The sequence below is a fragment of the Eumetopias jubatus genome, unplaced genomic scaffold (assembly GCF_037043125.1).
Source record: "Eumetopias jubatus isolate StellerSeaLion01/CBP00866 unplaced genomic scaffold, mEumJub1_p1.0 scaffold_5, whole genome shotgun sequence".
NCBI classification, from domain to species: Eukaryota; Metazoa; Chordata; class Mammalia; order Carnivora; family Otariidae; genus Eumetopias; species Eumetopias jubatus.
In genome coordinates this window covers 100,542,287-100,552,986 of record NW_028274811.1, presented here as the reverse complement: position 1 = coordinate 100,552,986, position 10,700 = coordinate 100,542,287, and the positions used below count along the sequence as shown (strand labels likewise).

The window sequence follows — 10,700 nt, the reverse complement described above, 5'->3', positions numbered from 1 at the left end:
CTTTGGCCTCTTTGTTGCAGTATCTTGAGTGTCTTTTTCCATTGGTCTTTTTCTCTTTTTTCCAGTGTCCTTCAACATTATGGATATTTCCTACAGCTCAGATTTACTCTCCTGGATTCAGCCAAAAGCTCTGATTAAGTTTTTTTTTTTAAGGAAATATATCTAATCCTGATCTCTTCAATGGTCTGTCTGAAAATCTCACACTTTCTCCTTGAAATTTCTTGTTTGATGTGTAAAAATCCAAGTTTAATATTAAAACTACTTATAATTTGATTAATAATCAAAATTAACCCCCCATTCTGTGTTGAAAATGCACCACTATGTTTCCTGTTACCCAAAGTTGAAGGCTTGGTCATCCTTACTTTCCACATTTTTTTTATTCTCCCTCTCAACTAGGTCAACATATGCTGGCAATTCTTTCTTTTTAATAAAATATGTAATGTTTCACGAATTTGCATGTCATCCTTGCTGAGCAGCCATGCTAATCTCTGTATCATTCTAATTTTAGTGTGTACTCCTGAAGCAAGAACAATTTTTCCTTCCTAATGGATGTTGGGTTATAACTAGTTTCCTTTTCCACTGCCCATATCTTGGCTTAGGTCTTCTTTGGCTTATGTGTGAATTATTTCAGTCCCCTAATTGGACTTATTACCTTCAGTCTTAGTTGAGGTTATACTAACTATACCATTTCTATCTTATCTGCTTTTTCTGCATGATCCTACCCTCTGGGTATGTTGGCTTAACCCACTCTTACAGAATCATTCTTATTTTTCCAACAATATGCTTTTGCTTAATACTACTAGCTCTGCCAAAAGTTGAATTTTCTTATTTGTGTATTTAGATCCTCCTTGCCTACGTCTTTTAAGGTTTGTTCTGTTTTTCATACATTATTTACCATGCATGCTTTTGCAGGCATGAGCTTTGGGCTTAACTCATAATAAGAGGATCTCTGCTTTCAGGGAGCATAATAACATTGTAATGGGGAATCTGACAAGTAAATAAGCAGTTATGGTACAGTATGATAAACTTTCATCTCATCGTCATCTAGAAACCATCCCAAACCACTTGCTTCTCTGAACTCATAGAGATTATTCCTTGGCCACTTAATTACATTACTCATTTTTGTCTTGTCACCTGTTGATTTTACTATTATGTGTTAATCTTATTTCCTCTGTTAGATTATAAATTCCTTGAGGGCAGAGAATACATCATACCACCTTATAGCCCCTACCCCACAATATTTCATATAAAAAGTACATATTAAGTACCTGGGAATTTATAAGCTGAATTTTACCTTTGGGGATCTTTGCACTACATAGCCATCTTTCTGTCTATATAAAATTACAGAAATGTGGGGAGAGACTGTGAGGTTTGTTTGTACTCACTTTATATTGAATGATGGTTTTAATCCTGGAAATCGAATTTCTTATGCTATGTAAAGCATCATCTGTATTACAAAATGTTAGGTGCTTATACTTAAGATTTCCCCTGATACAAAATACTTAATAAAAATGAAGTATATAAATTAGAATTGTATTTCCAAACTAGTATGAAATTTATGAAATATATGTTAATACTCTGAAGCCAAGAGTAAAATATTATAAATGTTAGGCTGTAAAACCAGATGTTGATTTTGTAAAAAAAAAAAAATAGTTTTTTATTAATGTATTTGGACTTATGAAACCCTAATTGGATGAAGCAGATTTTTCTAATAGAATAATCTTTAAAAGTAAATGTAAGTGGGGGCGCCTGGGTGGCTCAGTTGGTTAAGCGACTGCCTTCAGCTCAGGTCATGATCCTGGAGTCCCGGGATCGAGTCCCACATCGGGCTCCCTGCTCAGCAGGGAGTCTGCTTCTCCCTCTGACCCTCTTCCCTCTCGTGCTCTCTATCTCTCATTCTCTCTCTCTCTGAAATAAATAAATAAAATCTTTAAAAAAAAAAAATAAATGTAAGTGAATTATAGCCTTTCAACATTTTCATCAATTAAAAAAATTATTGGATTTTAATCTAATTCTAGTTATTTCCAGATGTTGATTATAATACTTTCTGGTAAGTTAACTTTCCATAGGAACTTTTTCTCTTCGCTTTTGGTTAATTTTAAGAATAACTTCATTAAAGCATAATTGACTTAAACCACATATTTAAAGTATAAAACTTGATACCTTGGGATATATATATATATATGCCAGTGAAGCCATCACAACTGAGATAATGAAAATATTCATCGCTCTTAAAAATTTCCTCATTCCTGTAATTCCTCTAACCCCTCTCCTTCTCCCCACACCCCCAAAGGCAGACATGAATCTGTTTTCTGTCAGTATACATTTGCCTTTTTAGAAGTTTATGTAAATGAAATCATATAGTATATGCACTTTCTTGTCTGGTTTCTTTCCTTAGCATATTTGTTTTAAGATTTATCCATATTATAGTATTAACACTAGTTAACTACTTTTTATTGTTGAGTAGAAACCCATCTGATTTTTATATATCAGTTGTGTGTCCTGCAACTTTACAGAATTTGTTGACTAGGTCTGTCAGTTGTTTTGATGGAGTCTTTATGATGTGTATAATATCATATTTGCAAATAGAGACAGTTTTACTTCTTTTCCAATTTGGATTCCTTTGGTTTCTTTTTCTTACCTAATTGTTCTGGCTGGGACTTCGGTACTATGTTGAATTGCTTAGTTTTCAATGTATAGATCTTTTTACATCTTTGGTCATATTTATCCTTAAATAGTCCATACTTTTTATGCTATTGTAAATGGTATTTTTTAAATTTCAGATTCTGGTCATTTGTTGATAGCATATAAAAATACAATTGGTTTTTACATATTGATCTTTTATCCTGCACTTCAATAAACTCATTTATTAGTTCTAGTAGCTTTTTGTAGATTTCATTAGATATTTTGTAAACGTGATCATGTTGACCGAATAGTTTTGTTTTTTTTTCCATAATCTTGATGCTTTTATTTCTTTCCTTTCCCTGACTGCACTGCCTAGAACCTCTAGTACATTGTTGAATAGAAATAGTGAGAATGGACATCCTTGTCTTATTCCTCATCTGAGGAGGAGAGCATTTGGTCTTTCACTATTAAGTGTAATGTTAGCTGCAGGTTATTTGTAGTTGCTCTTGAAAATGTGGAGGAAGTTGTCTATTCAGTTTTTATTTGGAGTGGATGTTGGGTTTTGCCAAATGATTTTTCTGCATCAGTAGTTAAGATCATGTGTTCTTGTTGTTGTTCTTTATAATGTTAATATGGTAGGTTACATTGATTGACTTGTGAACATTAAGACAGCAGTGCATTTGGTCATGCCTGTTACTCTTTTTATATATTGTGGGAATTGATATGCTCATACTCTGTTGAGGATTTTTGCATCTATGATCGTGAGAGATATTGGTCTATAATTTCCTTTTCTTACAATGTCTTTCAGGGTTTGGTATCAGGGAGTACTGACCTCATGATGTGACCTGCGAAGATTCCTTCTTGTTTAATTTTTTGAAGGTTATATGGAGAATTTTTATTGTTTGTTCCTTAATTTCTTGGTACAGTTTACCAAAGAAGCTATCTGTGACTAGTGTTTACTTTCTGGGTAGATTTTTAACTACAGGTTAAATTTCTTTAACAGATTACTGAAGTCGTCTATTTCTTCTTGAGTGATTTTTGTTAGTTTTGTTAGATACTTTCATCACTTACATACAACACACAGTGCTCATCACAAGTGCCCTCCTTAATCTCCATCACCCATTTAACCCATCCCTCCACTCACCTCCCCTCTTGGTAACCATCAGTATGTTCTCTATAGTTACAAGTCTGTTTTGTGGTTTATCTCTTTTTTTCTTTGTTCATTTGTTTTGTTTCTTAAATTCCATATATGAGTGAAATCATATGGTATTTGTCTTTCTCTGACTGACTTATTTTACTTAGCATTATACTCTGTAGGTCCATCCATGTTGCAAATGGCAAGATTTCATTCTTTCTTATGGCTGAATTCCATTGTGTGTGTGTGTGTGTATCACATCTTTATCCATTCATCTATTGATGGATACTCGGGCTGCTTCTATAACTTGGCTGTTGTAAATAATGCTGCAGTTAATATAGGAGAGCATATATCCTTTAGAATTAGTGTTTTTGTATTCTTTGAGTAAATACCCAGTAGGTGTGATCATAGGGTAGTTCTATTTTTAATATTTTTAGGAACCTCCATCCTGTCTTCCTCACTGGCTGCACCAGTTTGTGTTCCCATCAAGAGTGCACAACTGTTCTTTTCTCTCCACATCCTTGTCACACTTGTTGTTTCTTGTGTTTTTTATTTTAGCCATTCTGACAGGTATGATGTGATAGCTCATTGTAGTTTTGATTTGCATTTCCCTGATGATCAGTAAGGTTGAGCATCTTTTCATGTGCCTGTTGGTTATCTGTATGTCTTCTTTGGAGAAATATCTGTGCGTCTCTTCTGCCCATTTTTTAAAAAAGATTTTATTTATTTATTAGAGAGAGAGAGAGAGAGTGAGCACATGCAGGGGGAGCAGCAGGCAGAGGGAGAGGGAGAAGCAGGCTCACCGAGCAGGGAGCCCAATACGGGGCTCAGTCCCATGGGATCATGACCTGAGCCAAAGGCAGACGCTTAACAACTAAGCCACCCAGGCACCCCTTTTCTGCCCGTTTTTTAATTGGATTATTTGTTTTGGGGTGTTGAGTTTTATAAGTTCCTTAAATATTTTGGATACTAACCCTTCATCGGATATGTCATTTGTAAATATTTCCTCCCATTCAGCAGATTTTCTTAGTTTTGTTGCTTGTTACCTTTGCTGTGCAAAAGCTTCTTATTTTGGTGTAGTCCCAAGTTTATTTTTGCTTTTGTTTCCCTTGCCTCAGGAGACCTATCTAGAAAAATGTTGCTGTGGCCATGTCAGAGAAATTACTGTCTGTACTCTCTTCTGAGATTTTTATGGTTTGAGGTCTCACATTTAGGTCATTAATCCATCTTAGGTTCATTTTTGTGTATGGTTTAAGAAAGTGGTCCAGTTTCATTCTTTTGCATGTATCTGTCCAGTTTTCCCAGCACTATTTGTTGAAGAGACTGTCTTTTTTCCAATTGGATATTCTTATTTCCTTTGTTGAAGAGTAATTGACCATATAATTGTGGGTTTATTTCTGGGTTCTCTGTGTCTATTTTTGCACCAGTACAATATTATTTTGATTATTACAGCTTTGTAATGTAACTTGAAGTTCAGAATTGTGATGCCTTCAGCTTTGCTTTTCTTTTATGATTGCTTTAACTATCCAGGGTCTTATGTGGTTCCATACAAATTCTAGGATTGTTTATTCTAGTTCTGTGAAAAATGCTGTTGGTATTTTGATAGGGATTTGCATTAAATCTGTAGATTGCTTTGGGCAGTATGGACATTTTAACAATATTTGTTCTTCCAGTCTATGAGCATGGAATATCATTCCATTTGTTTGTGTTGTCTTCAGTTTCTTTCATCAGCATTTTATAGTTTCCAGAACATAGGTCTTTTTTTTTTTTTAAAGATTTTATTCATTTATTTGACAGAGAGACACAACGACAAAGAGAGAACACAAGCAGGGGGAGTGGGAGAGGGAGAAGCAGACTCCCCACTAAGCAGGTAGTCCGATGTGGGGCTCGATCCCAGGGTCCTGGGATCATGACCCGAGCCGGAGGCAGATGCTTGAATATAGGTCTTTCACCTCTTTGGTTAAGTTTATTCCTAGATATTTTATTATTTTTGGTGTAATTGTAAATGGGATTGTTTTCTTAATTTCTCCTTCTGCCACTTCATTATTAGTATATAGAAATGCAGTGGATTTTGTATATTGATTTTATATCTGGTGCTTTTAACTTATTAATGTCTTTTTAAAAAATATTTTATTTATTTGAGAGAGAGAGACGGAGGGAGTGCACACAGGGGGAGGGGCAGAGGGAGAGGGAGAGAGAGAGAATCTCAAGCAGACTCTGCTCTAAGCATAGAGCCTGATGCAGGGCTTGATCTCACGACCATCAGCCAAAAATCAAGAGTCAGACGCTTAACTGACTGAGCCACCCAGGCGCCCCTAACTTATTAGTGTCTTTATATTTGAACATTTCCTATAAGAAGCACATAATTGGGTTTTGCTTTGGTCTCCAATCTGACAAAACTTGCCTTTTAATTGGAGTATTTAGGACATTTATATCTTATGTTATTGTTGATAAAGTTTAAATGTACCATTTTTAAAAAGATTTTATTTATTTATTTGACAGAGAGAGAGAGAGAGAGGGCACAAGCAGGGGGAGCAGCAGAAAGAGTGGGAGAAGCAGACTCCCTGCTGAGCAGGGAGCCCAACTTGGGGCTCCATCCCAGGACCCCAGGATCATGACCTGAGCTGAAGGCAGATGCTTAACTGACTGAGCCACCCAGGCGCCCCTAAATGTACCATCTTCCCCTTGTCCCACCTATTCTTTCTTCTCACTTGTCTCCTTTGTTGATGTATTAGCTATGGTTCTTTGCTTTGTTATTTTAATGGTTACTTTAGGATTTATGATATCCATATTTAATCACAGTCTACCTTCAAGTGGTATTATACCACTTCACATATAATATAGGAACCTTGTAATAGTATATTTCCATTTTTGATTCCCAGCCTTTGTGATGTTTTTGGTCATATCTTTTACTTTTTTAGTATATTATTAATCCCATGCTGCGTTGGTAAATATTATCTTTGTTTAAGCAGTCTGTTATTCTCTATATAGATAATAATAGGAGATTGCCTGTTTATCCATGTACCTATCATTTCTGGTATTTTTCATTCATTTGTGTAGTAGATTCTCCTTCCATCTGGTATCATTTACCAGTATATCTGCCTGAAAGATTTTCTTTAACATTTCTTCTAGTACAGTTTTGTTGGTGATAAATTCAACTGTTGTATGTCTGAAAAAGTCTTCATTTGCTTTTTTAAAAAATTAAATAGATTTTATTATTTAGAACAGTTTTAGGTTCACAACAAAATTGAGATGAAGGTTCAGGGTTTCTCATATACCTCTTGCACTAAACGTGTAGAGGGATACATGTCCTACAAGTAATGAACCTATATTGACACATCATTATCACCCAGAATCCTTAGTTTACATTAGGGTTCACTCTTGATGTTGCAGATTTTGTGGGTTTAGACAAATGTGTAATGACATGTATCCATCATTTGCAGTATCATGCAGAATAGTTTCACTGCCCTGGAAATCCTGTGTCCTGCGTATTTACCCCTCCATTCCCCAGCCCCTGCCTACCACCGATCTTTTTACTGTCTCCATATTTTGCCTTTTCAAAATGTCATGTAGTTGGAATCTTGCAGTATGTAGGCTTTTCAGACTGGTTTCTTGCACTTAGTAAGATGCATTTAAGGTCTTTCATGCATTTTCATTGCTTGATAGCTCATTTCTTTTCTTTCTTTTTTTTTTAAGATTTTATTTATTTGACAGACAGAAAGAGCACAAGCAGGGGGAGCAGCAGGCAGAGGGAGGAGCAGGCTCCCTGTAGAGCAAGGAGCCCAATGCGGGACTCAGTCCCAGCATCCTGGGATCATGACCTGAGCCAAAGGCAGATGCTTAAGTGACTGAGCCACCTGGGCATCCCAGCTCATTTCTTTTTAGCACTGAGTAATATTCCATTATCTGGATATACTATGGTTTATTTATCCTTCCATCTACTGAAGGACATAATGGTTGCTTCCAAGTTTTTAATAAAACTGTTATAAATATACATGTGAAAGTTTTTGTGTGGACATAAGATTTTACCTTCTTTGAGTGTGATTGTTCTTCATATTCAGAGGCTGTGGCCATTATAGGAGATGCCCCAACTTGTACCTTTGATCCACCTTTTCCAGTCCTAGCCTCCTGCTATCTTACTGCTGGGGTCTAATCTCTTGATTATTCTATCTCTTATCCAGTGTTGACATTTATTAAATACTGTTTAATACGATTTTAAGGTTGATTCATCTTGTCTTTGGATTATGGATTGAAAGTTTTAAACTGTAATGTATATAATTTTCTAAAAGCCTGTAACTTCTTAACTATAATTACCCAGTGTTTTTAGCCATTTATTTTATTCCTTAATTTCACACTTTGGGACTCTCACAGATCATCAGTATAATGGAAGTGAGGAATAATTTTGGTTAAATATATTTTTTCTTTTTGTGTCTTTAAGAAATAATACTATGACTATACATTTATTATTTTGATGTCTTAAAATCTCTTAAAATATATTTGACTATATTTGCCTACTTTGCCTATATTTGCTTAATAAGGATCTCTTAATTCTAAAAACTAAATGTATCATGTATCAAACACAGAAACATGCAGAAAGCTCACTTTTATTGAACTGGATTTCTTAAACATGAAGGATTTTAAGGCTGAGTTATATGGATTTAGTTATTACATATAATAAAATGTGGTTATCATGTGGACTAATTTTACTAGCTGTTATAAATATATGAGGAATTACATGGCAACAAGGGTCAGAAAGTTTTGGGAGTATTTTCAATTTGCCGGTACAGGAAAAATTCTTAAGGCTGACCTGATGGCAGTATGTCCAATTGGATAGGATGACTGTGGAAAATTCTGCCTTGAACAGAACTATGGTAATCATGCCATATGAGGTTGATAATCATCTTACCTTCCATAATTAGAAATCTTTGGTTGTCTGAAAGGTACTTTGCAAAATCCAAATTTCACCACCTGTTATCCCTGAGGCTAAGATTATTAATTATTTTTATCCTTCCTCCCCGCCCACCCCCGCTTTGCTATATTTGTGTATAATGCACATTGGAGTTTTTCTGTAGATTTTTTAGAAAATAATTTAAAAACCCTTTGGCTTACAGAATCTGTTTTCTAAATTTGTAATTGATATATTAATATAGTTCAACTAACTATAGACTTTTGCTTTAGAAGATTTTAAATATCATTTCATTAATCAAAGGACTATTTGGGTAGGTTTATCATTGGTTTGAATGGAGAAATAGCAGAGATGTATAAACATGACATACTTTATTAATTACTGGCAATGACCACCATCCTTGTCTTTCCTATCACCAGTAGTTAACGTACATTAAATATGGCACTTCGGATTGCCATATCTTTAAAGAGAATTAACTTCTACAGGACCTAAATTTCAAGGGTTTGATGACAGTAGTTTATTTTGCTGTCAGCAGGATAAGTATCTCAGCATTCCAGACCCCATAGGATTCCTATAGCCATTGTTGGGAGCTGACTATATTGACATCTGGTCATTTGGCAGTTACAGCCTTCACATGAGAAGCTGCTGTCCAAGGTGATTGGTATTTCTTTCTTAGGCATTCTAAATACCAGGAATACCAGGGCTGATTCAAAGCTCCTGTCAAATTCTCTAGACTCTTGACATATAACCATTGGTCAATAGTTTCAAGTTAGCATTTTCAGTGTACCTCCAGACTTCAAATTTTTCTGTGGGGCTTCTAGAGCTGGAAAGGTGGCCTGGAGGTGAGATGGTAGGGAGAAAGCAGACAATACTCTGTTAATAAATCTGAAAGTAATTGGGATTGGTTTAAAAATTATTTTTGTAAGAAGCAAAATTGCCCATTCATCTGATTCTGTGATTCTTGGGCCCAAGAAAAGTGGACAAAGAAACCTTGTTAAATTTGCATAGGATTATAATTCTTTTTTCTAGTAAACATTGGGAGTGTTTTTTTGGGTTTTCACATCATCTCACAAAGTCAAAAAACTAAAGGAGGGCTGATTGTTTATAAGCTAAGACTATAATCATCTCATGGCATGAAAATTTCCTTGGGCTGTTTTTTTGACAGCAGTAAGATGAATAGTTTAGTGATGTATACTAATTATAAATTACAATTATGCCTTTTATTGCTGTCATAGAAATTATCTCACATATTGGGGAGTCACAATAGATGTGTTCATGTAAATGAAAGACAGTTGATACAGGATTAGATTTTTTTAAGATTTTATTTGTTTATTTGAGAGAGAGGGAGAGTGCATTGGGGGAAGGAGCAGAGGGGAAGGGAGAGGAAGGGGGAAAAAATCTCAAGCAGACTCTGAGCTGAGCATGGAGCCGGACACGGTGCTTGATCTCACGACCCTGAGATCATGATCTGAGCCAAAACCAAGAGTCAGTGGCTTAATCGACTGAGCCACCCAAGTGCCCCTGCAGGATTAGATTTATTTAATGTTTTAGGAGTAAAAACTAAGGTCATTGACTAAAACTTACAGAAATGGAAGGAAGAATTTACCAGGAAATGGAATTATTAAAAAAAAAAAATCTGGAATTAGCTCTCGCTCTAGATAGTGAATTGCTTGTTGCTAAATTGGATGGTCAGTATTGGGGCAGGTAACCTCTGATATCATTCTCGTTTATTGAATATTTGATGTGTATCTACATTATAGTAACAAACTCATAAGCTTCCCGGGACAGATAAACTCAGCTTAAGGCAGTGGAATGGTGGTGCCAGTGGCAAACTGAAAATGCCTTCTGTGCTTAAACTTATTTAAATTCAAATAAAAATAGAGTCCATTTTGCTGGCCAAACAAAACTTGTCATTTGGCTAACCACTGCATCTATTGTAGTAGGCGTATTCATATGCAGAATTTTTATTTTATCATTAAAATCAATACAACATAATTCTTATTTTATAAATAAAGGACCCGAGATTAAGGGAAG

The 10,700-nt window shown here is 35.3% G+C and overlaps 1 non-coding gene across 1 annotated transcript; it reads right to left on the bottom strand.

The window, feature by feature from the left end:
- Nucleotides 1-428: 428 nt before the first annotated feature.
- Nucleotides 429-530, bottom strand: LOC114212002 (U6 spliceosomal RNA). Its single transcript, XR_003609878.1, has one exon. It is a non-coding gene; the product is annotated as a U6 spliceosomal RNA (small nuclear RNA).
- Nucleotides 531-10,700: the final 10,170 nt, after the last annotated feature.